This window comes from Dysidea avara, chromosome 2 (genome assembly GCF_963678975.1).
Source record: "Dysidea avara chromosome 2, odDysAvar1.4, whole genome shotgun sequence".
Lineage (NCBI taxonomy): Eukaryota > Metazoa > Porifera > Demospongiae > Dictyoceratida > Dysideidae > Dysidea > Dysidea avara.
Genome location: NC_089273.1, coordinates 41,351,944 through 41,379,868, shown reverse-complemented (window position 1 = coordinate 41,379,868; position 27,925 = coordinate 41,351,944). Strand labels below are relative to the sequence as shown.

Below are 27,925 nucleotides of genomic sequence, written 5' to 3'. Positions count from 1 at the left end.
TGAGACAAATTTCAGCAGTTTAGTAGAATAGCTGCTACTGAATACTCTGATTTGCCTGACTGCTACATTAGCGTGACTGTTCTATTAGAGTATCTCGATCTTTTTAGTTATGCTCGGATCGATTCCCGCTACGCCTCTGTCAGCCTGGTGCTACCTTTCAGTCCTACCCCTACTTAAATTACAGAAACTTACAACACTTCTAGCCAGTTTAGTTGTAAATCTTGGGCTCAGTTGTTTCACCCTTTCAATGCCGCTCAGCAGTAGCCGTCCTTCTGGTCGAGCAGCTAGTCTATCCCAAACACCAGCTTTCTATGTAGTATGACGGTACCAGTATGGCACTCTAGCCAACGGCGGTTCATCCTAATCCGCTGAGTTTGTCTTGAAAAAGTTCAAAGTAGTATCTAATGCCAAGTTAAACGCGCAGCGCATAGCTATGAACTGGTTGCTATTAGCTAAAACCGGTTATACAAGTTCAATGTTTACTGTTGCACGTAGTGCATATAAACTGGTTGCCGTACACCCAAACCGGTTATACGAGTGAAATGTGTTGTAACTAATGAGTACTGCGTTTGAACTAGTTGCCAGGTACTGAAGAGATGTTACTATGGATAGCGCTATATAGAAAACCTAACTTGGTAATGAAGAGTTGCAGAAACAAACCTGTCGTTTTATTTAATGTTCGGATATCGCTTCATCTAATACCGGTTAGTGTTCTGTTCTATACCTTGTAGTTTTGTCTGTGAATTAATTATTTATGACGTCACGTTTGTATTATTCTTATTACTTCGTTATATAATTAATGCTTTACAGATCAAATAACACAAGTACAGAACATTAGACAGCAAAAAGGGAAATTACATGATCTGAGGGTCAGCTAGACACCAGTGCCAGCTGCCTTAAATTAATTAACTACTTAGCTACTTATTTACAACTAAACTTTACTTACGTACAGTACAACTACAAAATATTAAAGTTACATGAGTGGGGAAGCTTACTACAGTTCCTACAAGGACATAAAAAATGCGAAGTACAATTACTGTTAGTGTCAAAAGTATTTGTAAAATGATTCCATGAAAAAATAAGTTTATGTTTGATAGTAGGGAGGGAAAGGGATAAGTCAATGATAGGTAATGCATTCCACAATCTAGGGATTCTGTAAAAATATGAATTTGCTGTAATGACATTGTCAGAATTTCTGTGGCATAACTTGCTGCTGAATGATCTGGTATGACTGTTGTTGAAGCAAACATGGTCGGATATGTTGAAGCTACTAGTAGGGGAGTTCAAAGATTTTATTAGGAAAAGAACATCATGTAATTCTAACACATACATCAAAGGTAAAAGCTTCAGATGAGACAATCTTGTTTTGTAATCCATAGTATAGTTATTCAATGTAAATTTAGTTGCACGGCGCTGGACTTGCTCTAACAACAAAATGTCCTTCATAAGATGGGGTCACCATAACGCAGAACAATATAAAAGCCTGGATCTCACTAGAGTCAGATATAGTGTTTTTCTAGCTTGAATAGAGAAGGTGTTCTTAAAAGTTCGGCGGAGTAGGCCAAAGGACTTATAAGCCTTAGCCACTGTAGAATCAATATGACTGGCCCAAGACAAATTTTTGGAGAAAACTATTCCAAGGTCACGATGTTCTGTGACATTAGATACTGATCTTTCAGTTGAGCATTTACCGAAGCTATAATGATAAGCATAATCATAATCATAGCTGAAGGAATTCCTGAAAAAATATTAGCCATTCTAGTACTGGAGCCGTCTCTCGTTACTTTCGAATTAAGCCTTTTAGCATAACTAGAACTTCCAACTGTAGGTATAATATAAAAATTGCTAAAGAAGAGTTTTACCCCTTGCTAATTAATAAAATGAAATGAGAGAATGACAGTCAGCTTCAATTATGGTATTTATAAACTGTTTAGTAGATAGGCATTTGCCTTACGTAATCAAAAATCACGTAAATCATGCATTCGCCTATTTTGCAGGACAAAAACTTAAAGCTTTACCACAATTTCATGATTACCACAGTTATGTTCACCTGATAATTCAGTACTAAAAACTAGAGTGAAAGTGTGAAACAGTACATGTTAAAACTCAACGTAGCATAATGATGACTCATGAAGGTGGGGTATATTCTATGGAACGGAACGGAACGGAATGATGTACTAAACGACGGAACGGAATGCTTTCTCAAATTGAAGCTTACAGCTTACCATTGCTGTACAAGTTATCGGTGACACCTCCAGCAGGTAATCAAACGTACCCTCAAGAAAGATAGAACAATTTAAAGATTGATTGTGGGTTCTTGTTGGATGTCATTAGTAACGAAGTACTAAGCTGACTCAGCGTGTTCATCTTCAGATGTATCAAGTAGGGAACTTAAATCAAAACTTGATTTTACTAGTATGTGAGATGTTTTTGCTTAATTTGACTATAGAATGAGTCTGGGGCAAGCCTTCAGTTCTAATCGGCATAAATTACTACACTAGGAAATAAGTATGGTGACAAGCTGTATCAACTCAGTCTAAGCACAACTTTCTAAAGGAATTTTGTGCAGTATGTGACATTCAGAAAGCACAAGTAGGTTATATTGTGTTAACATCAATGATTTATTAACAGTGCGGTGGATTAATGCACCTATCACTACCCCCTCCCAGGCTTACTAGGGGATTGGTGGGGATTTTGGTCCAATTTAATCTGAAATTCTGCCCGTCACTTGACCGTTCGAAATTCTAGGTGTTTGTTTAACTTGCAAGCTGCATAGGTACTAGCCTGTTTCCCAAGTGCACTGCAGCCATACTATAATATGGAGATTTGACCACTAGCCGTTCCCCCATGGGTGGAGACTTTGATCTTTCAGAAAGTCAAATCCCCACCATTTCCCCTATTACACCCGAAAGGGAGGAGGTGGGGAATATATTGATAGGTGCATAATGCCAGATATCTCAGTAGTGGATTGAATCCAGGATGGGAATGCTTTCTGAATCAAAACTTGCAGCTTGGCTATTAGTACTAGTAATAGCATGGGTAGCAGTGAAATTTGGGATAAATATCACGAGTGTTGTATTGGAAATGGGGATAAATTTCACGAGGCAAAGCCGAGTGAAATTTACCATTTCCAATACAACAAGAGTGGTATTTATCCCAAATTTCACTGCTACCCATGCTATTCCCAGTTAATACCATACTCGCTGCATATACGCATGCTGTGCATTAGCGTTGCCATGTACGCAATTTGTCACTATGTACTAAACACGTGTCAACACTAATTGTTAACATAAATTCTAGCCAATGAAATTGCAATTACAACTTTTTCACTGCTACCAGTGAAATACGGGATAAATTTCACTGCTACTATTGAGACTTTTGTATGGGCACTGAAACAGGTATGGTATTATCACTGGAATTGCAATTTATCAGTGGAACCTCCAGGAAAATGGAATTGAATAGTAATAAAATATTAATGGCATTATCATGCTGTGATTATTCTCCTACCAGATATGTAAATCAAGCAGGTCTCTTCAATTCATTTATTGTATGACCAAGGCAAGTATTGTTACTACAATACAGAAGCTGATTGAATATCAATTGTTTCTGCTAATCTTGACAAGATAGAAGACCCCTCAATTTCTTCAGTTTCAGAGCTGGCTTAATGTCCACAGCAAAATTAACTAGCTAGAAATTTATGGTGACAATAAAAGGCATGACTTTACTCAGTCTAATAAACAGAAAATTGAGGAGGTATCACTTTTCATCAGCTGTTAATAACTCCATACATGCACTTTAATAATGTTTGCAGAATATATAGCCTCCTTGCGGTGTCTGCTGAAACATTTGCTCCTCATACACTGCACAAAATTCAAGTTTTAATTCAGCTGGCTCTTTCCTGTCACCAGTGTCTTCCTGCTTGCTTTATTTGTAGTATAGCTACATTCAGTATACTGATTTATGACTTAAAAGGCTGGCCCAGACTGTTTTCTAAAGTCAAAATAAGCAAAACAGCTCACATACTAATAACTTTGGTAAGAACAAGTGCCCTTATTGATATATCTATAGATGAACCATGGGTGAACATCACTGAGACAGCTGATCACACAATTATTATTTCATTACTAATTACAACCAACAAGAACCCACAATCGATCCTTCAATTATTTTTATTTTGTGCTTAGTCACCCGCTTGACTCGGCTGGAGGAGCCACTAATAACTTGTAAGGGCAGTTTCAGCAATGGTAAGTTGCAAGCTTCCATTTGAGAAAGCGTTCCGTTCCGTGGTTTAGTCCATCATTCCATTCTGTTCCATTCCGTAGAATAGACCCCGCCACTCCTAAAATATCTAGGCATAATTTTGGTGGAGTCAGACTGACGTTCACCACGTCAACCACATCATGATGCAGTACTCTCTAGAATTTTGTGCAACTATTCATCAGAAACCCCAGTTGAAGTATTTATATGGACAGCTTTTAAAATCGCATGTGACCGGATCTGCAAGGACCCCAGAGCATTTATCTAATTCCATTTTATTACATTTTCTTATCTAGATAGCTAAAGGAATGGCCAACTTAAGTTTCAGCTATAGAAGCAAGAACTTTTGTGCTACAAAGTGACAACATCAGAAAAATAGTTTGTACAGTGACGACACGGAAAATAAACTACAGACTCTTGAATAAACGAACATAACTTTCGAATACAGTCGTGCAACTTCTACCATCGGAATCTCCATTACAAAGTAGGTAATGTGACACAATACCTTGTGATTTCATAGAAACAATTAGCTATATACAATGCCTTGTGAATTCGTGGAAACAATTAAAGTGCTTGTAGACATTTCAGGTGATGTACAAGTATACTGTATATACCTGAAAAACGGCTCCTTCTGGATATAAAAGTCACAAAATAATAGATAGTATATTTCATGAAATATATAAATACTGCATAAAGCAACCATCATTATTATGACACTAGTGGTATACTGCTTGTACTAGTGGTACTGCTGGGACTATTGGTACTGCTGGTACTAGTGGTACTGCTGGTACTATTGGTACTGCTGGTATTAGTGATACTGCTGGTACAAGTGGTACTGCTGGTACTGGTAGTACTGCTGGTACTGTTGGTACTGTTGGTACTGCTGGTACTAGTGGTACTGTTGGTACTATTGGTACTGCTGGTACTATTGGTACTGTTGGTACTATTGGTACTATTGGTACTGCTGGTACTAGTGGTACTGCTGGTACTAGTGGTACTGCTGGTACTAGTGGTACTGCTGGTACTAGTGGTACTGCTGGTACTACCGGTACTATTAGTACTACTGGTACTATTGGTACTGTTGGTACTATTGGTACCATTAGTACTGCTGGTACTAGTTACTGCTGGTACTACCGGTACTATTAGTACTACTGGTACTTCTGGTACTATTGGTACTGTTGGTACTATTGGTACTGATGGTACCACTGGTACTAATGGTACTACTCGTACTGCTGTTATAGTGGTACTGCTGGTACTAGTAGTACTGCTGGTACTATTGGTACTAGTGTTACTGCTGGTACTAGTTACTGCTGGTACTACCGGTACTATTAGTACTACTGGTACTTCTGGTACTTCTGGTACTATTGGTACTGTTGGTACTATTGGTACTGTTGGTACTATTGATACTATTGGTACTGCTGGTAATAGTTACTGCTGGTACTACCGGTACTATTAGTACTACTGGTACTATTGGTACTGTTGGTACTATTGGTACTGCTGGTACTAGTTACTGCTGGTACTACCGGTACTATTAGTACTACTGGTACTTCTAGTACTATTGGTACTGATGGTACCACTGGTACTAGTGGTACTACTCGTACTGCTGTTATAGTAGTACTGCTGGTACTAGTGGTACTGCTGGTACTATTGGTACTGCTGGTACTAGTGGTACTGCTGGTACTAGTAGTACAGTACTGCTGGTACTACTAGTACTATTAGTACTACTGGTATTACTTGTACTGCTGATATTACTGGTACTATTGGTTCTACTGGTACTACTGGTACCACTGGTACTAATGTTACTACTCGTACTGCTAGTACTAGTAGTATTGCTGTTACTAGTGGTACTGTTACTAGTGGTACTGCTGGTACTATTGGTACTGGTGGTACTGCTGTCACTGCTAGTACTAGTGGTACTGCTGGTAATAGTGGTATCAGTACTGCTGGTACTAATAGAGTACTGCTCGTACTGCTCGTACTACTTTCTATAAAGCACTTTTATATTTTATGAGTTCCTAGATACATTTTCTATTGATTGTACTTGTCAGGTTTATCGAGCATGATATGATTGCTAATTTTAATAGCACTGTATCTAATATGAAATAGAATGAATTAAGCAAATGTTGTAGCAAGTTTGGTGCTTTTATTATATAGTGAATGACTTTTTGCTTAGCCGCTCTAGATCTACTATAACAGTTAGGATTATTTTGTTCTAAAAGTAATGGTAGCTATTATAGTAGGGCTATCAAACTTAACTGAAACAAAAAAAAATTTAAAATAAGCAAACTAAATAAAGTCAAGAGAGCAAGCGATGATGGTTACTGAAACATACGTAACTACAGTATGATATGCATAATGATGATAAGCGCTTGAGGGAGCGGTTATGGGATTGTTTAATCCTTTGGTTTTTCTGACATCAACTGTAACTTAGCAGATTTGTTAAATGGTTTGATTAATTTTGATTTGATTTATATATTTAACCTTCAAGCAATCAGCTACAGCTGTTCTTCCTTACCCAGAGAAACACATCGCATACACATAAGTAAACACCAAAACAATACAAAATATGACCAAAGCCACATCAACACAATTGCAAAGCAAAAACAAACAAAAAAGACTACACACATACAATTAATAAAGTGAGTTACAAATCTCACAATACTGGTCAGGTTATCAAGCAATTGTAGGTAAAACTTAAATTCACAGAAGCTATTTGGTTGCTATGTAGCTAATTAAACTTTGGCAAAATTCCCAATGCCTACACCTGTCCAGCAGGTGGAATATTGTTTTAGGTGTACAGGATAATCCAAAGGTAAACTATAGACCATTTTAAAAACTTCACCCTGCTGTCTGCCAGACTATAGGCAGATTGCACTGTACAGTGGAATCTGTCTTAGCAGCCACTTGTATAGAAGGCCACTTTTGTATACATATAAAGTCCAAATAATATAGTAAGGCTATTTATGCCATTTAAATGAGGACTCACAACCATCTTTAATGTAACAATCCAGTTTCTATCTAACTGATTTACTCCTCATCAGTTTGGTTTTTAATCATGCAGGTAGATCAACTATATGTTATTATTATACAGCAACTTCTGCTATTTATCATTGAAACAAAACAATTGAACAAGGGATCTGATTCTGTGTGATGTTATATATTTGAACTTTAAGAAAGTGTTTGACCATGTTAACCCCTATTGCACAAAATAAAATCTTATATGGGATTGCTGGAACATAAGTTTAAATGATTTGTAGCATATTTATTTTACTACCATCAATATGTCTGCATTAACAACACCTATACTATGAGCTCCTCCCTGTTTTATCAGGGGTTCCACAGGACAGTATCTTGGGCCTATTATTCCTTGTTCTGTTTGTTAACGTATAGTGATCTACCAAACTACCTTTGGTTTTGTTTATGCCAGTGATGTACACTGGGGGGCTTAAAATTTGTGCAGACAGTGCAGTGGTATCCAATACTGTGCAGCAATGTGGAAAAATGCAAACTAGAGACTAGTGCAAACTGAAACCACATCTGTGAGTATGTGAGCAACTTCAGCAATTGTGTTTTGTATGCTGGATGTTGAATACCAATGATGACTTGTGAAAAGCACACCAGTAAGTTAGAAGTTTCTTTTCACACTCTTGCTGTAGCAAAGTCCATACATACTCCACCTCTAGCTCCAGTATTGACACTTTAACCATCTGTTGCAATACCACATATTTTTCTTTGCATCTTGTTCCCAAAATTACTGAATGCATTCTTTACTTCTACAACACTACTTGCACCTCTTTCTGCAGGTTTTTCAGTTGACACAGTGCTGTGACTAAATCATTTTCTTTAATCTAAATCACAGCTACAGCTATATGTTCTCTGTTTGATATGCATCTACATGACCATCAACTTTACAGATGCAACCAAACTTCCAAAGTTAAAGAAAGATATTATAGCAATGCACATGATGATGCACTGGGTTAGTGTACTGTGATTAGGGACAATACTATGGTTTGAATTCTCCTTATATCCTGTACCAGCAGTACCACTAGTACCAGCATTACCACTACTACCAGTAGTACCAGCAGTATCAGTAGTACTAGCAGTACCACTAGTACCACCGCTACTAGTACCAGCAGTACCACTAGTACCAGCAGTACCACTAGTACCAGCAGTACCACTTGTACCAGCAGTATCACTACTACCAGCAGTACCACAAGTACCAATAGTACCAGCAGTACCACTAGTACCAGCAGTACCAATAGTTCCAGCAGTACCACTAGTACCACTAGTTCAAGCAGTATACCACTAGTGTCATAATAATGATGGTTGCTTTATACAGTATTTATATATTTCATGAAATATACTATCTATTATTTCGTGACTTTCATATCCAGAAGGAGCCAAAAAAAACCATAGCTAATTACCAAAATTTTCAAATTTTTGTTTATTAAATCCACTTAAGGTAAACAATGACATTTGTAGGAAGTATAATTAATACATTGCTTTATGATTTCATGGAAGTAACTAAACTGTTTGTGGTAGTTCACTGAATTGGTGTATGCAGACATTTCAAGCGATGTACCCATAGCTAGCTAATCATGCATTTTTCAAGTTCTTTATACTGTAAATTCAAATGTACATTATTATGAAGTTCATTCTAATGGTATGCTACCTGTGGTCACCTAGTATGATGATCATAATTCTGAACTGTGTACATCAAACTAAATGACCACAGGTACTAGCATACAATTTCATACTTCTAAATTTACAGTAGCTAGATTTATTATAGACATTCGTAATCAGCTTAGCCAAATGTAGGGAAAACCATTATTGATGAATAACGTAGTCAAGATACTAGGAAGATTATATTAAGAAATCTTTTGATTATTAGATTCTGACATGTTGACTAAATTATTTACAGCTTTCGTACGTCCAACACTTGAATATAGTAGCGCAGTATGGGGGCCTTTCTTTGTTCTTGATCAAAAGAAAGTGGAGAAAGTCCAACGTTGGACTACACGTTTATTGCCATCATTAAGAGATAAACCGTACGAAGAGAGACTAGCAGCACTACAGCTACCATCCCTGGATCACAGGCGTCATAGAGGTGATATGATACTACTTTGCAAGATTATCAATAACTATTTCAATTCAGATTTTTCCACTCTATATACCTACTCCGATGCCACCATTACAAGGGGGCATCAGTTTAAGCTTTTCAAATGTCACTCAAGATTAAACTGTCGATCAAAATATTTTTTAATAGGTTAATTAATGATTGGAACACTTTACCTGCAGTTGTAGTTAACGTAAATTCTGTAAATAAATTAAAATCCTTATTAGATAATCACTTATTTGATTCGAGATTTACTTTTCTATAATGATGAATTGTACTATTGTGTACAGATCCGGTATACAGGCTGTGCCTTTACCGGTTGTTTAATCATAATCATAATCATAAGATACAAAAATAACTAGTAAGTGAGTGAGTCCTCGGACACACACGGCCCAGCACGGATAAGGAAATAGCTAAAACGCCTCACAAGTGGCTGGGTGTGGAAAGAATAGATTTAACTACAATAAATAAAAGAATAATTAAGCGGTCAACGTTCAAGAATCCGCAACCATTCTGGGAAATCTCTTGGTATGAAAATTCTCCTTGACTGAAGTTCCAAATAAGTGGCGAAGATTATTCAAACTCCGATCCAAAATATCATGATCATCCATACACACCAGCGAACCAGCAAAACGAGGTTACATGATATTCGCTAAGAGATGACGAATATTATACGCCATACTTCAGCAATAAATGCTCTGGTGAACCTCATTTCTACGCCGAAAACTTTGGTTACTCCTATAAATAGTAAATAAATAAAATTAATAACAACGTTCGTTCAGTGTTAAGATTGCTCCATCATCCCTCCAATAGGGATGAAAATCGCTATGGGGTTTGTCCACACGTGCACGCTAGCTGATCATCGTGGAAATTTAGTTTTGTCTGCACGTATAAGTAAATTCTGTGTCGATTTGTGATCTTTTTAAACCTTGTAGCTAATGCATGCAGAATACTTTGAAACTTTTAATAACGTACTGTCAGATGGAAGGTATAGCTATTCACTCAGTGGTGCTTACATTATTATTATTATTATTAAATACTGTGCAAAACCTCTAAAGAGCGTGAGTGCACAACACAAATTACAATGATGCAGCGCATGATGAGTGCAAAAATACAAGTGTGGTGTATGATGGAGTGGGGTAAAACCGGGACGGGGACGGGGACAATAGGGGTAAAACCGGGACGGGGTTGGGGAAATAAGGGTAAAACCGGGACAGGGACGGGGACGGCCAACAAGAGTAAAACCGGGACGGGGACAGCCAAGGGTATAAGCAAAAAATATGATGCAGCAAGAATTGTGGCTGGTTTCCCACTAACAGGAGTCAATTATGAGCATTCAGTCACTTTACTGCGACAAAGATATGGCCAACCACATAATAATAATAATAATAATGCTTTACAGAATAATAATTCTGAGGGTCTACCAGTGACCTACACTGATAGCCTAACTGTAACTATACACTAACATCTACATACTTAGTTACAAGTGGTTAAAATTGTTAGATGCAGGATTCTTGGAACAATGGCAACAGGGACAAAGGTAATGGAAACAACAGGGTGAATTGTCAAAGTTAGCTAGGAAATGATTCCATAAAAATTTCTTCAATTTCTGTTTTATTACAGCTAGTGATTGTGCATGATCAATTATTGGCAAAGAGTTCCATAGTCTAGGTAGGCGAAAAAATAGGAGTTCATAGCTACATTGGTATGGGCTGTCTTCTGGTGTAGTTTGATTCCAGAAGATCTAGTAGAACCAGTATTGAAGCTGACATAGTTCAGGATTTTGAACTTATCTGTAGGAGTTTAAGTGATTTGATGAAAAAGAGGATGTCAGATATTTCATAAATATACATCAATGGCAACATACCAAGTTGGGTCAATCTAGTCCTGTAGTCTGAAGTGTAATCAGAGAGTATGAATTTAGTAGCACGCCTTTGTACCTTCTCAATTAATTCTATGTCTTTCAACAAATAAGGTCTCCACAATGTGGAGCAGTATAACAATTTAGATCTCACTAATGATATGTATAGGGATTTTCTAGCATGAGGACAATGCGAATCCTTGAATACTTTGCGTAGCAGTCCAAGTGACTTGTAGGCTTTAGAGGAAATCATTTCATAATGCTTTCTCCATGACAATGAGTTAGTGAAAACAATCCCTAGGTCTTTGCAACTGGGTGATTCATTGATTATATGGTCATTTATGATGTACTGAGAGTTGAATTTACGATGGAAGCTCATGAATACGAATTTACACTGTGAAAAAGGTGGGATATAAGATGGTATTTCCAGTGGCTTATTGAATACAAATAAGCCTTAATATAAAGCCTGTATTATACTCATGTTATACTTTAGTATAATGCATACTATACTATTGCATATATGGTTTCAGTTTATTTACCACATTACCTGAAATAGCTTATATCTAGTATAATGTCCAACCTATACCATCACATATATGATCTCAGTATGTTTAACACATCAACTAAAGCCTTACATGAGATTGTTAGTATAATACAGGTTATATCAAGCTTTTTTGTATTCAATAAGCCACTGGAAATACCATCTTATATCCCTCTTTTTTCACAGTGTTAGAGAGGTTAAATGACAGATGGTTGTTAATAGTCCAATTAAATAAAGAGTTGAGGTCTTCTTGAAGCTGCTGTATGTCCAGTATGGAAATGATTTGCCGAAAGCACTTTGTATCATCTGCAAATTCAAGTAGTTGAGATATGATGGTAGATGGCAGATCATTTATAAAGATCAGGAAAAGCAAAGGGCCCAAGCTAGTAAACGCTCACATGAACGCCTTACTTGAGATGCACGATCCAACGAACTCATCATCAGCTCTACAACTATTCTATGATTCAGTTGAAAGTCACGCACGAAGCCTCGCTTCACTTGGCAAGTCCCAGGAGACATATGGTTCGCTGTTACTCCCTATCATACTGAACAAGCTTCCAGCAGATGTCGGAGTCAACTTGGCAAGACAGCATGACAGTGATGAGTGGACCATTGAAAAGCGTCCTAGGTCTAAAGAAGGTTCTAATCAATGTGGAAAAAAGTCTAAAAGAGACACTACTTGTCCTGTATGTGATGAAACTATCAAAGAGCCCACCAAGCATAGAAAGGGTGACGATTCCATCTACTGTGAAGGCTATTGTGACGCCTGGATCCATCGCAGATGCACGGGCTTATCAGCAGCGACCCTTGCTGTACTTGGTGAAGCTGGAGAAGACCAGACATTCTTTTGTCTGTACTGTGAATTACAAGCACACAAAGCCGAAATAGAGAACTTAATGTCAACGATTACTGAACTCCAAACCTGCCTCTTTGATTTAAAGCGCAAGCTAGATGCTACTCAACAGTTACAGCAGACATCAAAGTCTCAAACATCTGTTCCTTCAAACACTACAGCTAAAGAAACACATGAAATCCTTAACCAAAGCACGAACAATGCTGAGAGAAATTCAATGTTGTATATGGCATTCCTTAGTGCCCTCAGAAAACAAATCGCCAACTCCGCACAAAGCAAGACTTGGAAAATGTAATTGATGCTATGTCCAAAGCTGACAATGAAATTGAGTCAAATGATATAAAAGACCTCTATCGTCTTGGAATATATGATTACAAAAGCCAGCATCCAAGACCCTCACTTATTAAATTCCTTTGTTCCAATGTGGCACTTGACATTTTAAGCTCAAAAAAACAAACTAGAAGCTCCTATATACATAAAACCAGATCTGACTCCATTTGAATGCCAAAAAGAACGCCTACTACTCAAAGAAAGAAGATCTTTAATTGATAATGGCACCGAGCGAAGAAATATTAAAATGAGAAATGATTCCCTGTATGTAAACAACAAGCTCCACTGCAAAGTAAGCACAGATGGTAATAAATTAGAGTTCATGTCAAAATCTGTTAAACCAACTGTTGATGCTCCCACTACAAGCATGGAGTCCTCCTGACACCCTACTTCTACAAACTCTAATACAGTAATATTATTTTAAGTGATTTAAAACTATCTATTGCAAATTTTTGTAGTGTTGTGAACGAACAAGTCCAGCTTGAGACCTTTTTAATCAACAATGACATTGACATTATTATAGGAACAGAGTCGCACCTTACTGAAACTATTCAAAATTCAGAAATATTTCCAAACGACTTTCATACTTACAGGAAAGACAGAAACAACTATGGTGGCACGGTGTATTTGTTTCAGTCAAGAACACTGTTCACTCCTCACAAATAGACACTAACTCACCTATTGAAATTGTGTGGACGTATGTTCATGTTGGCAAGAACAATGATGTAATCGTTGGTTCTTTTTATTGTTCCCCCCACTCAACCGACACAGTACTTGAGGACTTGCAATCCTCTGTAGATGCAATCAAGCAGAAATACCCTCGCATCCGAGTCATTCTTGGTGGTGACTTCAACTGCCCAGGAATTGATTGGGAGAACGGTACTTTAACAGAGTCATATGTGCCATGTCACTTCCGTGAAAAACTCATTACTTTGGCTGAAGACACCCAGATGTCTCAACTAGTCACTTTTCCAACTAGAGGTAATAATACATTAGATCTATGCTTCACCACTCACCCAGATTCTGTGTTGTCTTGCGAGCCAGTTCCTGGTTTTAGTGATCATGATGCAGTCATATTATCTGTCCAAACTCCGACACATATGATTAAACAACATCCCCGGACCATCTACCTCTATAAGTCAGCTGACTGGGATACAATCAGAGAAAAACTGTCAGAACTATCACATGTTTACTTTGAGTTAAATAGCTCTACACCTCAAAACCTAGATGAAAACTGGATGTTCTTTGCACAAAACCTACAACAAATCATTAAGGATCATACTCCTACCAAAGTATTAAGCACAAGGACTCATTTACCATGGATGTCTACTACTTTAAAGTGATTAATACGAAAAAAGCAAAGAGTATACAACCGAGCACGGCGCCACCATCGTGAAAACGATTGGTTAGAATATAAATCATTACAGAAGGAGGTGGATCATAAACTTAAACATCAGCACAAATCTTATGTAACAAACCTGATTTCAGCATCCAACAATAAAAATCCATTGTGGCATTACTTAAAAACTCGAAAACAAGGAAACTGTGGCATTAGCACTTTAAAAGATCCACAAAGTGGCCATACCGTGACAGATCCATTCGATAAAGCCAACATCTTAAACCAACATTTCAAATCTGTATTTACAACCGAGGATACCTCCACCATCCCTGATAAAGGTCCATCTCTATTTCCATCCTTGCCAATGTTTGAGATTACCAAGCAAGGAGTCTACAACTTATTATCCAACTGTGATTCATCCAAATCTCCTGGACCAGATTCCATTCATCCATACATACTGAAAACTACAGCAACTGAAATCTCTCCTATATTAACTCACATCTTTAAACAATCATTAGAGTCTGGTACCGTTCCATCTGAATGGAAACATGCCTATGTTACTCCAATATTTAAAAAGACACAAAATCTGACCCAAGAAACTATCGTCCTATTTCACTCACATCTGTAGTCTGCAAAACAATGGAACATATTTTAGTAAGCCAAATTATGAAGCATTTAGAAGACCAAAACATCCTATCAGAAAGCCAGTTTGGTTTCAGATCCAAACACTCCTGTGAGTCTAAACTATTCATTACCATTAATGATACTGTATTGCTAAACACATGGACAACAACCATCAAGTTGATGCTGCAATACTAGACTTCTCCAAAGCATTCGATACAGTAGCACATTCAAGACTCCTATACAAATTAGAATATTATGGAATTAGAGGAAACATGTTACATTGGCTGAAATCGTTTCTCCAGGGTCGAACACAACAAGTTGTAGTGGAAGGCTCCAAATCATCTATTTGTGAAGTGACATCTGGTGTACCTCAGGGGTCTGTACTTGGCCCTGTACTGTTCTTAATCTATATCAATGACATTGCTATGAACATCAAAAGTGAAATACGACTGTTTGCAGATGATATATTACTCTACAAAGTTATAGCAACACCAAATGACCATCACATTCTGCAGAATCATATAAATTCTTTAACCAAATGGGCAAGCGACTGGCTGATGGAGTTCAATATTCCTAAACATAACATTTTACAAATAACATTACATCACAACAAAAGCAGCTTTGCATACAAAATGTCCAACACCCCACTCAATACAGTATCGGAACATAACTATCTAGGTATCCGTCTTCACCACAGATTATCCTGGAACCCCCATATCAACTATATTTGCAGCAAGGCTAACCAACTTCTTGGCTTCCTAAAAAGGACCTTGCACACTGCACCAATAGAAATTAAAGACCATCTATACAAACAACTACTGCTACCGTCCAATGAGTATTGTTGAGCCATCTGGGATTCCTACCACAACACAAGTATATACAAACTTGAAATGATCCAGCATCGGGCTGCTCGTTTTGTTCTAAACAAACCGTGGTTCAGATCTAGTGAGCAACAACACGACAGTGTAACAGATATGCTAACATACCTTGAATGGCCTAGTCTCCAAGACAGAAGGACAATGACTCGACTTACTTTGCTATTCAAAATTTTGAGAAGGTTAATAGTCATACCCGATCGTTGTATACCTCCATCAGTTCCAGTATCATACACTTGTTCCAACCACCCCCTCAAGCTATTTCACTTACCAACAAGAATCGATGTTTACAAATATTCTTTCTTACCACGAACAATCATTCAATGGAACCAACTACCTATCTCTGATATTGACAAGATTGACATTGACACTTTTAATAGCTATATACTTTTAATAACTCAACTCAACACATATAGCAACTGACTTACAACACAATCTTACAAGTATAAATAGTGTAGCTACTTAATGTCATACAACCATACAATTACATCAACACTCATTAAGTAATAAAGTCTGTTCATTGTCACGTTACTACACAAAGCTTACCTCAAATCGTCACCTCTTGTGTAGTTATTAAACACCAATTATCACTCGCCAGAGTTGGCAATTTCTCGGACAAAAATGGCATGGGTATTTCACCACACCCTTTTGGATGGGGCGCTTATAATCTTTAATCGATAAGCACCACCCCGGAGAATGGGTCTGCGAGGACGAGACTAAACTAGAGTATCAAACACACTAGTTGTATGAACCGCTAACGTGACGTTTGCCTGTTAAGCACAATGATGACTTTCACTGTCTGTACGAAGGTAAGTTTTTGGGTGAGTTCGAGGCGAGTTAGCGTTAGGGTTAGGGTCGGGTTCAGCTTTGGTTTCTTCTTCACTGGGTATTCTTCCTATATGGGTTTCTTCTTGAATGACGTATATAAGGTAGAAACTAAGAGAAGTGGGTTGCTGGGAGCCACGTAGCACAGTGGTTACGATCCTTGATTCACGCACTGGAGGTCCCGGGTTCGATTCCCGGAAGGTCATAACTTTTTTTCGCTTGAGGACTCTTTTTTGTGTAAGTTTTTATTCACGTGAACCGAGCCGGACGAATAGCTTGGTAAAATCGGTGTCCGGAACCGGACGAATAGCCTCTACCACAATTATAGGAATGGTTGATACTCGCTTAACCCTCCAAACTCGTGTAACTTCAACTTTCAAGTCAATATATTTAGAATGTTTTTCAGCAAACTTGTGTGATAGACGTGAGTCACCAGGGATAGCGATGTCGATTAAAAATACTTCATTATTGTTTTTAAGGATATAAGTGATATCCGGACGGTTATGCTGGAGTGGAACATCAGAAACAATTGAGAAGTCCCAAAGTAGCTTGCAAACACTATTTTCACAAACCCTAGGAGGTGAATACTCCACCAAAGATCTGGCACTGTAAAGCCTGCCTACTTAGCAAGTGTATAATGGACCAATGAAGCAATACGATCAAGTCTGCTTTTGTATTCTCTCTGAGCCAGCATATCAAACAATTAAGCGACTTAAAAATTTTTTTTCGTTTACAATATACACGCGTCTACACTGGAAGCAGGTTTTCAAGGCTCTGCCATGGAGCGTCAGATAACTTTTAAACCTTTCCCCGGTTCTAGCAGGAATGGCCAGGATGACATCTACTTTCACGTAAAACGCAACAGCTTAATACGGCCTTTTTCATGGTACAAAGTAGGGGGGTTTAACATTACACATAAAACCATTGGGAATGAAAATATTGGCTCACCCCAACAATCCAGGCGCGAACTTTTTAACGAATCCTGGTGATACAGGGCTAGATCGCTCCTTACTTGAATACTTCAGCTAGTTATACCGTTCGTGACGAACGTTATACATGATACAAATAATTTTATAAAAATCACCATCTCAATCCAATAGTCGCATACCCCGGCTGAGCACTAATCATTAGTGACTTGCGCGCTATATTGCGTGGGAGAGTTGCAATGGAGAAGCATTCCTTTCGTGAATATTCAATTCATCAACTTTTCAATGGTCAATAGCCCTTGTACATCATGCTAATAACACGTTAAACTATTTTGATCACATGATCCAACTTTGTAAATGTAATCAAATAAATATTAATTTAAAAAAATGGTCAATATAAAACTTTCAAGTTAGCTGTTTGCAGATCTCCAGCATGTAAACCTGTGGAAAAAACGATCACATTTTATTTGGTGAATTTAAAAAATCTTTATCACACACACACACACACATACACACACACAAACACACACTCACACACACACACACACACACACACACACACACACACACACACACACACAACACACACACAAACACACACACACATACACACACACAAACACACACTCACACACACACAAACACACACACACTCACACACACACACAAACACACACCCACACACACAGACACACACACACAAACACACACACACACACAAGCACACACACACACACAAACACACACACACACACACTACATATTCACATAAAAATAAAACACTACAAGGTATGGTAAGGGTTGTTTACATTAGTTAATTTTGTGGTCCACCACATATAGCAACAAGGGAAATGTGTATCTGTGATCAAGAATTTAATTTAGATTCTAATATCATAATTAGATGGTCAGACTACCTTTGTCAACTAGAGATGAGCTGACTTTTGGTAAAAAGCGAGGGGTAGCCAATGCCTTGGGACTCTTGTACACTATGTGAGAAATCCAATCAGAAATACACAAATATTTTAGAAACCAAATCCTAAATCCAAAATCACGTAAAAATAATGGAGAAAGTGAGTTTAACAATGTAGACAATGATCGATCACGAATAGCTAAACAAGATGTAGATCAACAACTGTACAGGTAGTTACTTGTTAGCAATCTCACTAAATGCTTTTAAAATACATAAAGATTGGGACTCTCGTACACACCATTTGGGTGCTTTGTGTGGGCGTTGGCAACCCCTCTGATACACCATTTCGGTGTTTTGCATGGACGTTGGCTACCCCTCAAAAAACAAAAACAAAAAGACTATACAGAAGATGAGCCTGTACAGAAGATGATCATGAGCCCTGCACAGCTACGTGGGATTCTTTGTACAAAGCATACACTCACCTAATTTGCACAGTGCCCAATCATCATCATGGACGCTTCCACTTCCCACCGTGCCGGCACTAAAGTAATAGAAACATCATTAAAATAATAATATAAGCATTAATATTATTATAGCATAACACAGCAGCTCAACATTACAGCACGATAAACAAACCAAAGTCAGAAAACTACGTCCTAGACATTTAATCGTCTTTGAGCAAGGCCATTTTAACGAAGGCGCAAATTGTGCGTGGGCGGGCAATTCATTACATTCTGTTTGCCGTTTATAACTATCACTGGCAAACTAATGTATATACAATATCAAAGAACGTATATATTTAAACAGTTGCATGATACTTATAGACTGTTTTTTCACTGTCAACCACTTCTTGTGCGTGGGCGACTCACCACCCCTCCCCTCCCCTCCGCACCCTCCCACCCACCCACCCCCTATATGATATATGTGCTATACAGGTGAGCATATAAAAGTTGCTAAAATTAACAGGTTTCTGTAGAATCACTTAAAAAAAATTCTAATTGAACAAACAGTACATTTTCATACTATAGCTGAATGACATTAAAATATATTAAATTGTTCTGATATGGGAAGGCGCAACTACTTATTTTATTTTTATTTATTAATGCTTTACAGCACAAGTGCTGAAGGTCTGTAGGACACCTGGTCCTACAGCCTGCTCAAAGACTTTAGCTACTTAGACTTTAACTACTTAAGGTGTGTTTGAAAAGTTGGAGAAAGGAGAAAAAATCCATGACTGGACCTAGGTAGCCTCGAACCTGCAGCCATCCGATTTACGCTCGAACGCTTACAGGAGTCTACCAGGTGGTCAGGATGTTTTCTCCTTGTTATTTTCATGTAATTATATCCATAGGAATTCTAGAGAGTAACTCATTATCTCTAAGTACCCGAAGTAGAACCAAATGGACACTAGTTTATTTATTAATGCTTTACAGCACAAGTGCTGAAGGTCTGTAGGACACTTAACGAGTGATCAATGGTCTCATCCGATGTGCCACACAATTGACATCTAGGAGAGCAGGGCATCTTATAAATATGAACCTTGATTGCATTTGTAGATAATGCCTGCTCTTGTGCTGCAAATATGATGCCTTCCATCTCTTTAGAAAAGTTACTAAACCGAAGCCAAACCCACTGAGATTTATGGAAAGAAATTTATGGAAAGAAATATCCCGAAAAAATTGCCCATGAAGAGGTTTTCTATTCCAGGATTGTAAATGTTAGTGCACAATAAAGTGCTTATAATCTTTGCCAACTAACACAAAAAGTTGAGAAGTTTCTGCAGCCAATTTTACGAATGGGTTATTATTATTATTATTATTATTAGAACTTTACAGTGACCAGCACTGAAGGCCTGACAGCAAACATGTGCTGCAGCCTTAGGATTACCTAACCTAATTTCAGGGACTTAGACCTAATGACTTGACCTAGTGACTTCACTTATTGACTGATAAGGTGTAACAGAAAAGGGGGAAAAGTAAGGAAAAAATCCCTCCAACTGCAGGTCACCCAATGTCTACTAAGAATAATACAAAATGTTGCTAAAACTACGTCATAAATAATCATGAATAAATAATAAATAATAATTTATCTATTATTTGTGACCAGATTTTACAGAACCGATCCAAATCGCACATCAGGCAAAATCAAACTAACACCACCAGTGGATAGCTACACTATCGTACTACAAGTTTTGACCCTCAGCACTACTCAAACTACACGAGGCTGGTTTTTACACACGTCTTTTCTGGGTGGTGTGGAGTGCTCAAATGGCGGTTTCAGGCCTTGTGAAGGACCTGGTTTGGCAAGAGTCAGTGGTTTACTGGTGGACAGCCTTATAATGTTGGCCAGACGTGTTCTCTGTTGATTTTGCTACATATCAGCCACTAAGGAGCCAGCACAGCCCTGTAATCTCGTGTCTGGACTCCAATCGTGGTCTGCCTCCATTTTGAGGTCTAACTTTTGCCCTCCCCGCCACCCCCCAACCTCCACCCCCCAACCTCCACCCCCCAACCTCCACCCCTTTGTGAGCACTTGTGATACTACTTCGCTCGTCCAACTGCTCAGATTTTCTATCTTATTTGGCGGGAAACTGTACAAGCAGCTACAAGTACTGGAAGTGACTTGAAAGGTAACAGATTGATGCATCTTTTGTGTAAATTTCATACGCCTGCTTGCTATCCTTGGAGAGTTCTGCTGGCTTCAATTCTTTAAAACCGTTTATCTCGGAACTTCTAATGTGCGATTTGGATCGTTTTTCCAAAATCCAGTCACATATAATACTCATCTGGCTGTAAAGGAGCCAAACACACAAAAACATACTTTGGAATCACTCCATGACCAGTGCCAGCCACCACACACTGACCAGACTTCTTTCCACTGCTCCAGGATTCTTGGCAGGTCACGTGATCTCACGTGATGCTCCAGAAATAATTTATAATTTATTCATTTTTTGTGACCCTATTCTGGAAAACCATACATTTGGGCACATTGACCAATTTTATTTTTTATAGCTACAATGAAGCACTGAGTGGTTATCTACCTTGTGTGAAAATTTTGTGATGATAGAATGAAGCCTTCCAAAGATATGGCTAATTTACTATCTAATACATAACAAACTAACTTTTCAATATCAGTTTATAGTATTGCATAGTGATTAGGTGTGACAGATTGATGACAAATCACTTTGTTGACAAAGATCTCCATTCATACAATATAAAATGGATGAAAAGGGATCTTTGAGAGTTTAATCATGTGTTCTTTGTGCTTTTCCTTAATTAAATCGCTTCACTGTTAAAATGAGGTGTTACAGGTGCACCCATCGTAAAGGTGTTCATGTACACCCATGGTATTTACAACACCCTAAGGGAGTACTGTAGCACTAGGGGTGTTATTGAACACCACAAATGTTACTTTATTCCCCATAATAGCTAAGCCACTGTAAGGGTGTTTGCGTACACCTTGGTATATTGAAACCCACAATCGGATGCTTCTATTAAAAATTAGGTTATAAATACATTTTGTTAACTTCTATAAGAGTGACTTGGAAACAACCATGTGATAAGTATAAAAGTGTTGCAAAAATATAATTGTGTACTGCTAATGTGGTTTGTTGTTGTTAATGATTGCGTATAAATTGAAATCAACATGAAGGTTACCGGAATGTTATAGCAAGCCTACATTTCTTTTCAACAAAATGCCACCATGGAGAGCACTAGAACACCTTTAAAGTGTACTGTGACGCCTTATAGCTATTCCTAGAACACCCTTAGGGAGTATTGTAATGCCTTTGTAACACCTTTTAGTTGCTCCTAGAGCACCCCTGCGGAGTACTACAACTCCCTTCAAAGGAGTTTAATTTACACAGCAGTTAGAACTCCTCTAAAGGTGATTGGATTACACCCTATTTTTAACAGTGTTGTATTATTTCCTAAAGACAAGAAAATGTTTGGTTTTGGGAACAGTGGCGTAACTAGACTTGCACCGACACCAGGGCCCAGTGTAATAAGTTGAAGTTGCATTCACAAGAAACGTTATTAAAGTAATAGCATTATCGAATCGATAATTATTTCTAGAGGCGCTTATGCCACAAACCTGTCAGTTTGAAGCAATTTCACCATAACAAAAGGTAATATAGCTGTTTAGCTGCCAAAATGTGTGCTGTTGTCAAGGTCTTGATCAATTATTTGGTGAAGTTGTCCTTTTCTACTACTCTATTGCTAATTCCGTGGGCGTGACTTGATTGCTGACACCCGGGCACACGCCCGGGTAGGCCCAGGTTTAGTTATGCCACTGTTTGGGAATGAACGAATCACCCAATTTGTAATTTAATTGCTGTCCCACGTATTGTGAACTACTACATGGTCTGATATAATTGAATATATCTCCTAGAATAAAGAAGCTATGGGTGTGAAATTTCACAGCAAGAAGGCTTAATAGTTTCTTTATCAGAATGTGCAAAAAGTTAATTAAAAAATCACTGAATTTTCAATTGAGTTTTCCCACAAATTTTGCTTGTGCCCAAACTATGGTTTTCCAAAATATGGCCACGTTTATTATTTGTTCATTATTATGTATTATTTATGACGTAATTTTAGCCACATTTCGTACTTTTATTTATATTTTCCAAAAATGTGCAGCCTCAGTTTGAGGAGTAACGCGCATATGAAACATGCATACAAAATGTTTTACAATATGATTGATTATGGGATTACTGATTGGTAGGGGAAAGTAATAATAATTTCGAATTCAGTTGGTACTTAAAAATTTGTAATGATTGTTGTTGGATTAGATCAGGTGGGAGTGAATTCCACAGTCTAATTGATCTAGGGAAGAATGAATTACTGTACTGATTGGTCCTTGCATAGATATGATGAAATCTTTGGTCATGTCCTCTGGTGTTAGTTTCTTAGTAGACATTGGGTGACCTGCAGTTTGAATCCTGGGGTTGGAAGGATTTTTTTCCTACATTGGCTCCTTTTCTGTTACACCTTATCAGTCATTAAGTGAAGTCACTAGGTCAAGTCATTAGGTCTAAGTCCCGGAAATTTAGGTTAGGTAATCCTAAGGCTGCAACACATGTTGCTGTCAGACCTTCAGTGCTGGTTACTGCAAAGTGCTAATAATAAATACTTTAGATTAAAGGCCTTGTAGTTTTCCCAAACATTAATAATATTTAGATCAAAGTTAGAGTGGGGTATGTATATTTTTGGTAGTGTTATTGTTTAAATTTGGGGTAGCGCCATTTCATTTATGAGTACCAGATGTGTATGGGGGACTCGGTATGATTTATTAGTAATTTTAGGGGTAATACCGAAAATAGCGATATTATTTTTGTTATTACAAGTGCCGATAATATGGAGTATAGTATATCATAATTACGCCTGTTCGTACTGATGACTTGAACGAGCGTGTAATTCTATATAACACCCAGCACCACACTCATGATTCCATAGGCTAGGAGAAGATTAGCGACCACCAGCGACCATCCGCAGGTCTACTACTAACTTGTCTATTAATCGTTTGTGCCCAGATTTTCATGTTCTAAGTATTCAGACAAGTGCCAGGTGCCGCTGTAAGTCTCCCAAGTCGCCATGCCAGTAGTTTGAGTATAAGTAATGTAATTTTTATAAGTAATGTAGTATGGTAAGTATAAATTTTGGATTTTTAATAGCCGGTAGCCTTGAGCTAGTGGACCATCAGTACTGTATCCTAAAGATTTTATTAATTGTACATCCTTTATTCTATACTTGTATGCAGTACTGTAAAGTTATAATCAATCAATCAATCAATCAATCAATCAATCAATCAATCAATCAGTTGTAGTTGTATATAAGTTTTTGCTATGTAGTTGCAAATTTGTTAAATTCGTTTTCAGGCTTTACCGGCTCCTGGAGCCTTCTTTACCTGTAACACAAATACTAATACTAATGCCAGCTGCCAGCACATGCATTCAGGTGGATTATTAACAGAGGTGTTTTCATGTTGTAATACCGCTTGTATTGTTTGTTTGTACTGCATGTATTTGTTTTTAGCTACCCTGTAGTTAATATAGATTTAATGTACATACCTCCATAAGTGGAGTATAATCGTACATATCTGAATCACAATTATGATTGTGTGTGAATGCATATTAACATTATTTGTTGTCAGTTAATTATAAGTGTGTGTGTGTGTGTGCGCAAGTTGGCTTGAAAATTTTCTACTGAGTTTTGATTGATGACATCTCCTGGCAAGGTATTCCAAAGTGTAATCAATGATGGCATATATGAATATTTGTATGTGTCCACTCTTGTGTATGGCTGCATGAGGTGACCACGTGTATAGTGACATGTTATTGGTACTAATATATTGTCATCAATGTCAACATCAACAATATCGTTAATTATTTTATAAAACATTATCAGTTTTGCATTTGTTCTTCTGCTTTGCAAACTAGGCCATCACAAAGATTCCATCATTTTAGTCACACTAGCGTATCTGTCTTTCTTATTTAAAACAAATCTTGTTGATCGTCTTTGCATCATCTCTAGTCTGTCAATGTCTGTCTGGTAATTATAGGGACCCGCCGATTGTGCTCATTATTTTACCTATTATGCTATGCTGCACTGCTCAAAAATTCACCTATTATGCTTAAATTAATGCTCAATATTTACCTATTATGCTCAAATTATGCTCAATATTTTTACCTCAGTTCCCATGTTTTTCTAATAACTTTGCACTTTATGGGAAAACAGTAAGTGGTTGAAGCACACACTGTAAATCCTTGCTTGTCAAAATGCATGTCACAGAAAAGATCGATATACTCTAATAGAACAGTCAGCTACCTGATAATTTTATTACAGTTACTGACTGTTCTATTAGAGTATATCGATTTTTTTGTGGGATATGTATTTTGATAAGTAAGAATTTCAGTATTGCACAAGTTTTCTGCTTATTATGCTAGCATTATGCTCAATGCTTTCAGGCACCTATTATGCTTATTATTATGCCAGCATAATCGGCGGGTCCCTACTGGTAATGTGGTGACCATACCACTGATGCATACTCTAGAACTGGTTGTAAATAAGTTTTATAGCATGATGATTTTACAGCAATGGGACAGTTTGTTAAATTTCATCGCAAAAAACCAAGCACAGAATTTCCCTTCTTGACAACATTGTTGATGTGTTCATACCAGTTCAGTTTTTGGTCTATGGTGACTCCGAGGTATTTGGCATTTTCAACTTGTTGGATATTAGTATAGTCTATGTGATATGTAAGGTTAGGCAAGTTAGACTTGTTTGATATTCTTAAACACTCGCATTTACATGGATTGAAGTTCATTTGCCATTTCTTGGCCCACTGAGATAATGAATTTAGATCTTGTTGTAAAATAGTAATGTCTTCCTCTGAATTAATATTTCTGTATAATAAAGCATCATCAGCATATAACTTGATGTTAGATTTAACTACTGTTGGGATATCATTAATGTAACACAAAAAGAGTAGCGGTCCCAGGGCAGAACCCTGTGGGACTCCTGATATTACTGATTGTGGTTGACTGGTTTCTCCATTTAGTACAACTTGCTGCTTTCTATCAGATAAAAAGGCATTGATCCAATTTAACAATTGGCCACGTATACCATATGAGGACAGTTTATGAGATAACTTATTTTGAGGAACGGTGTCGAAAGCCTTTGACAAGTCCAGCAGAATTGCATGTACCTCTCCACCATTATTCAAAGTAGTCGCAAAGTCGTGTACAGTTGATATCAGTTGGGTTTCGCATGAGCACCACTTACAGAAGCCATGTTGCTGTCTGCATATAATATGATTTTCTTGTAGATGTTGATAAATACTGGTGGAAATTATATGTTCGAGTATCTTACAAACAATACATGTTAAGGAAATTGGTCTGTAGTTAGAGGGGTGCACACGACTTCCCTTCTTATAGATTGGCACCACAAGGGCATTTTTCCAGTCTTGTGGAAGGACACTCTGTTCAAGGGAAGCTTGGTAAATTAGAGTAAGTGATGGGGCAATTTCACTTGACATTAGCTTTAAGAGTCTACCAGGGATCTGGTCTGGTCCACTAGATTTGTGCGGTTCTATGTTAGAAAGGAGTTTCTCAACTCCTTCAACAGAAATGCTCAGGCTTCTTAATTATTGGCATCAGCAATAGGTGGGCAATTGCTGTCTTCTCTGGTAAAGACTGAACTAAAATACTTGTTTAACTCTTCAGCCTTTGCCAAATTATTAGTAGCAACTTCACCGTTTACCTCCAAGGTAGGAATTCAATTACAGTCTTTTCGCTAACTTTTAATATATGAAAATAGTTTTTTATTCGGACGATTTGATTGTGGATTTATCAAGTTTTTAAAATAATTATTATGTGCTTTTTGACATTCACATTGGGCTGCCCGTTTAGCTGTATGGTAAGCATTCCAGTCTTTGGTAGAGCGAGACATGTGACCACGGTTATACAAACGCTTCTTCTTTCTAATATATTGTTTGGTGTTTGCAGTTATCCAGGGCTTGTTATATCTATTAGTACTTAACCTGGATGGTATTAAGTTAACACATTCCAAACAAATAGCTTTAAACACTTCCCACATCTGTTCTATTGATGAACCTGGTGAATATTTGCTTAGAAATGTCCTAGTAAAGTTATTAATCAAATCTTTCAGATCATTGATGTTGACTTTTGACCACAACAATTGTTTCCTTTTAGCTGGAGGCATATAAACAGCCTTCACAGATGATTCAATGTAAACTATGTCATGGTCACTTATTCCTGGCAGAGGTATACATTTGTTAACTAAATTTGGTCGGTTAGTGGTAACAATGTCAAGGGTGTTCTTATTTCTTGTAGGGAAATCAACCAACTGAGTCAAACTAGCATCACAAAACATGTCAAGGATGATATTACAGTAAGAAGAAGGATAGTTGTTTCCCGAGATTGAACAATTTGACCAGTTGATGTTTGGAAGATTCACATCTCCAGCAAACCATATCACAGCATTAGGATTTTTATCAGCTAAGTCATTTAAGCTGTGACACATTAATTCTAGGTATCTTAAGTCTGTATTAGGTGCTCTATACACTGATACTACTATTAAAGACTCACTTCGAGATAATTCCAGTTCAGAAGCTATGAGTTCACAAGGGTAGTTACTAGTATCAATTTCTTTCCATGAGTAAATTTTATTGCAGGCTAGAAAGACACCTCCAAAACCATCACTTTTATCACATCTAAATACTTGGTAATCATCACAAAATATTTCACTGTTCTGTAAGTTCGACCTCAACCAAGATTCTGTTCCTGCAATAATATCAGGTTTGTAGACAGAAACAAAGTTATCAAAGAGTGGGTTTTTTGCATGAATACTTTGGCAGCTTATAACAGCAAGTGTTAATGCAATGTTATCATTATTATTGCTTGTATTAAGAGTGGATGAGACATTTCTGAGGTTACATACAATTGGTGTA

The 27,925-nt window shown here is 37.6% G+C and overlaps 2 long non-coding RNA genes across 2 annotated transcripts; one reads left to right on the top strand and one right to left on the bottom strand.

Moving 5' to 3' along the window:
• The first annotated feature begins 508 nt into the window (after positions 1-508).
• LOC136247351 (uncharacterized) lies at positions 509-27,835 on the top strand. The gene is made up of 3 exons (XR_010697419.1): positions 509-704; positions 27,309-27,603; positions 27,650-27,835. It is a non-coding gene; the product is annotated as an uncharacterized lncRNA (long non-coding RNA).
• On the bottom strand, positions 17,847-18,986 carry LOC136247352 (uncharacterized). Its single transcript, XR_010697420.1, has 2 exons — positions 18,940-18,986; positions 17,847-17,988 (listed from the first exon to the last, which is right to left on the bottom strand). It is a non-coding gene; the product is annotated as an uncharacterized lncRNA (long non-coding RNA).
• Positions 27,836-27,925: the final 90 nt, after the last annotated feature.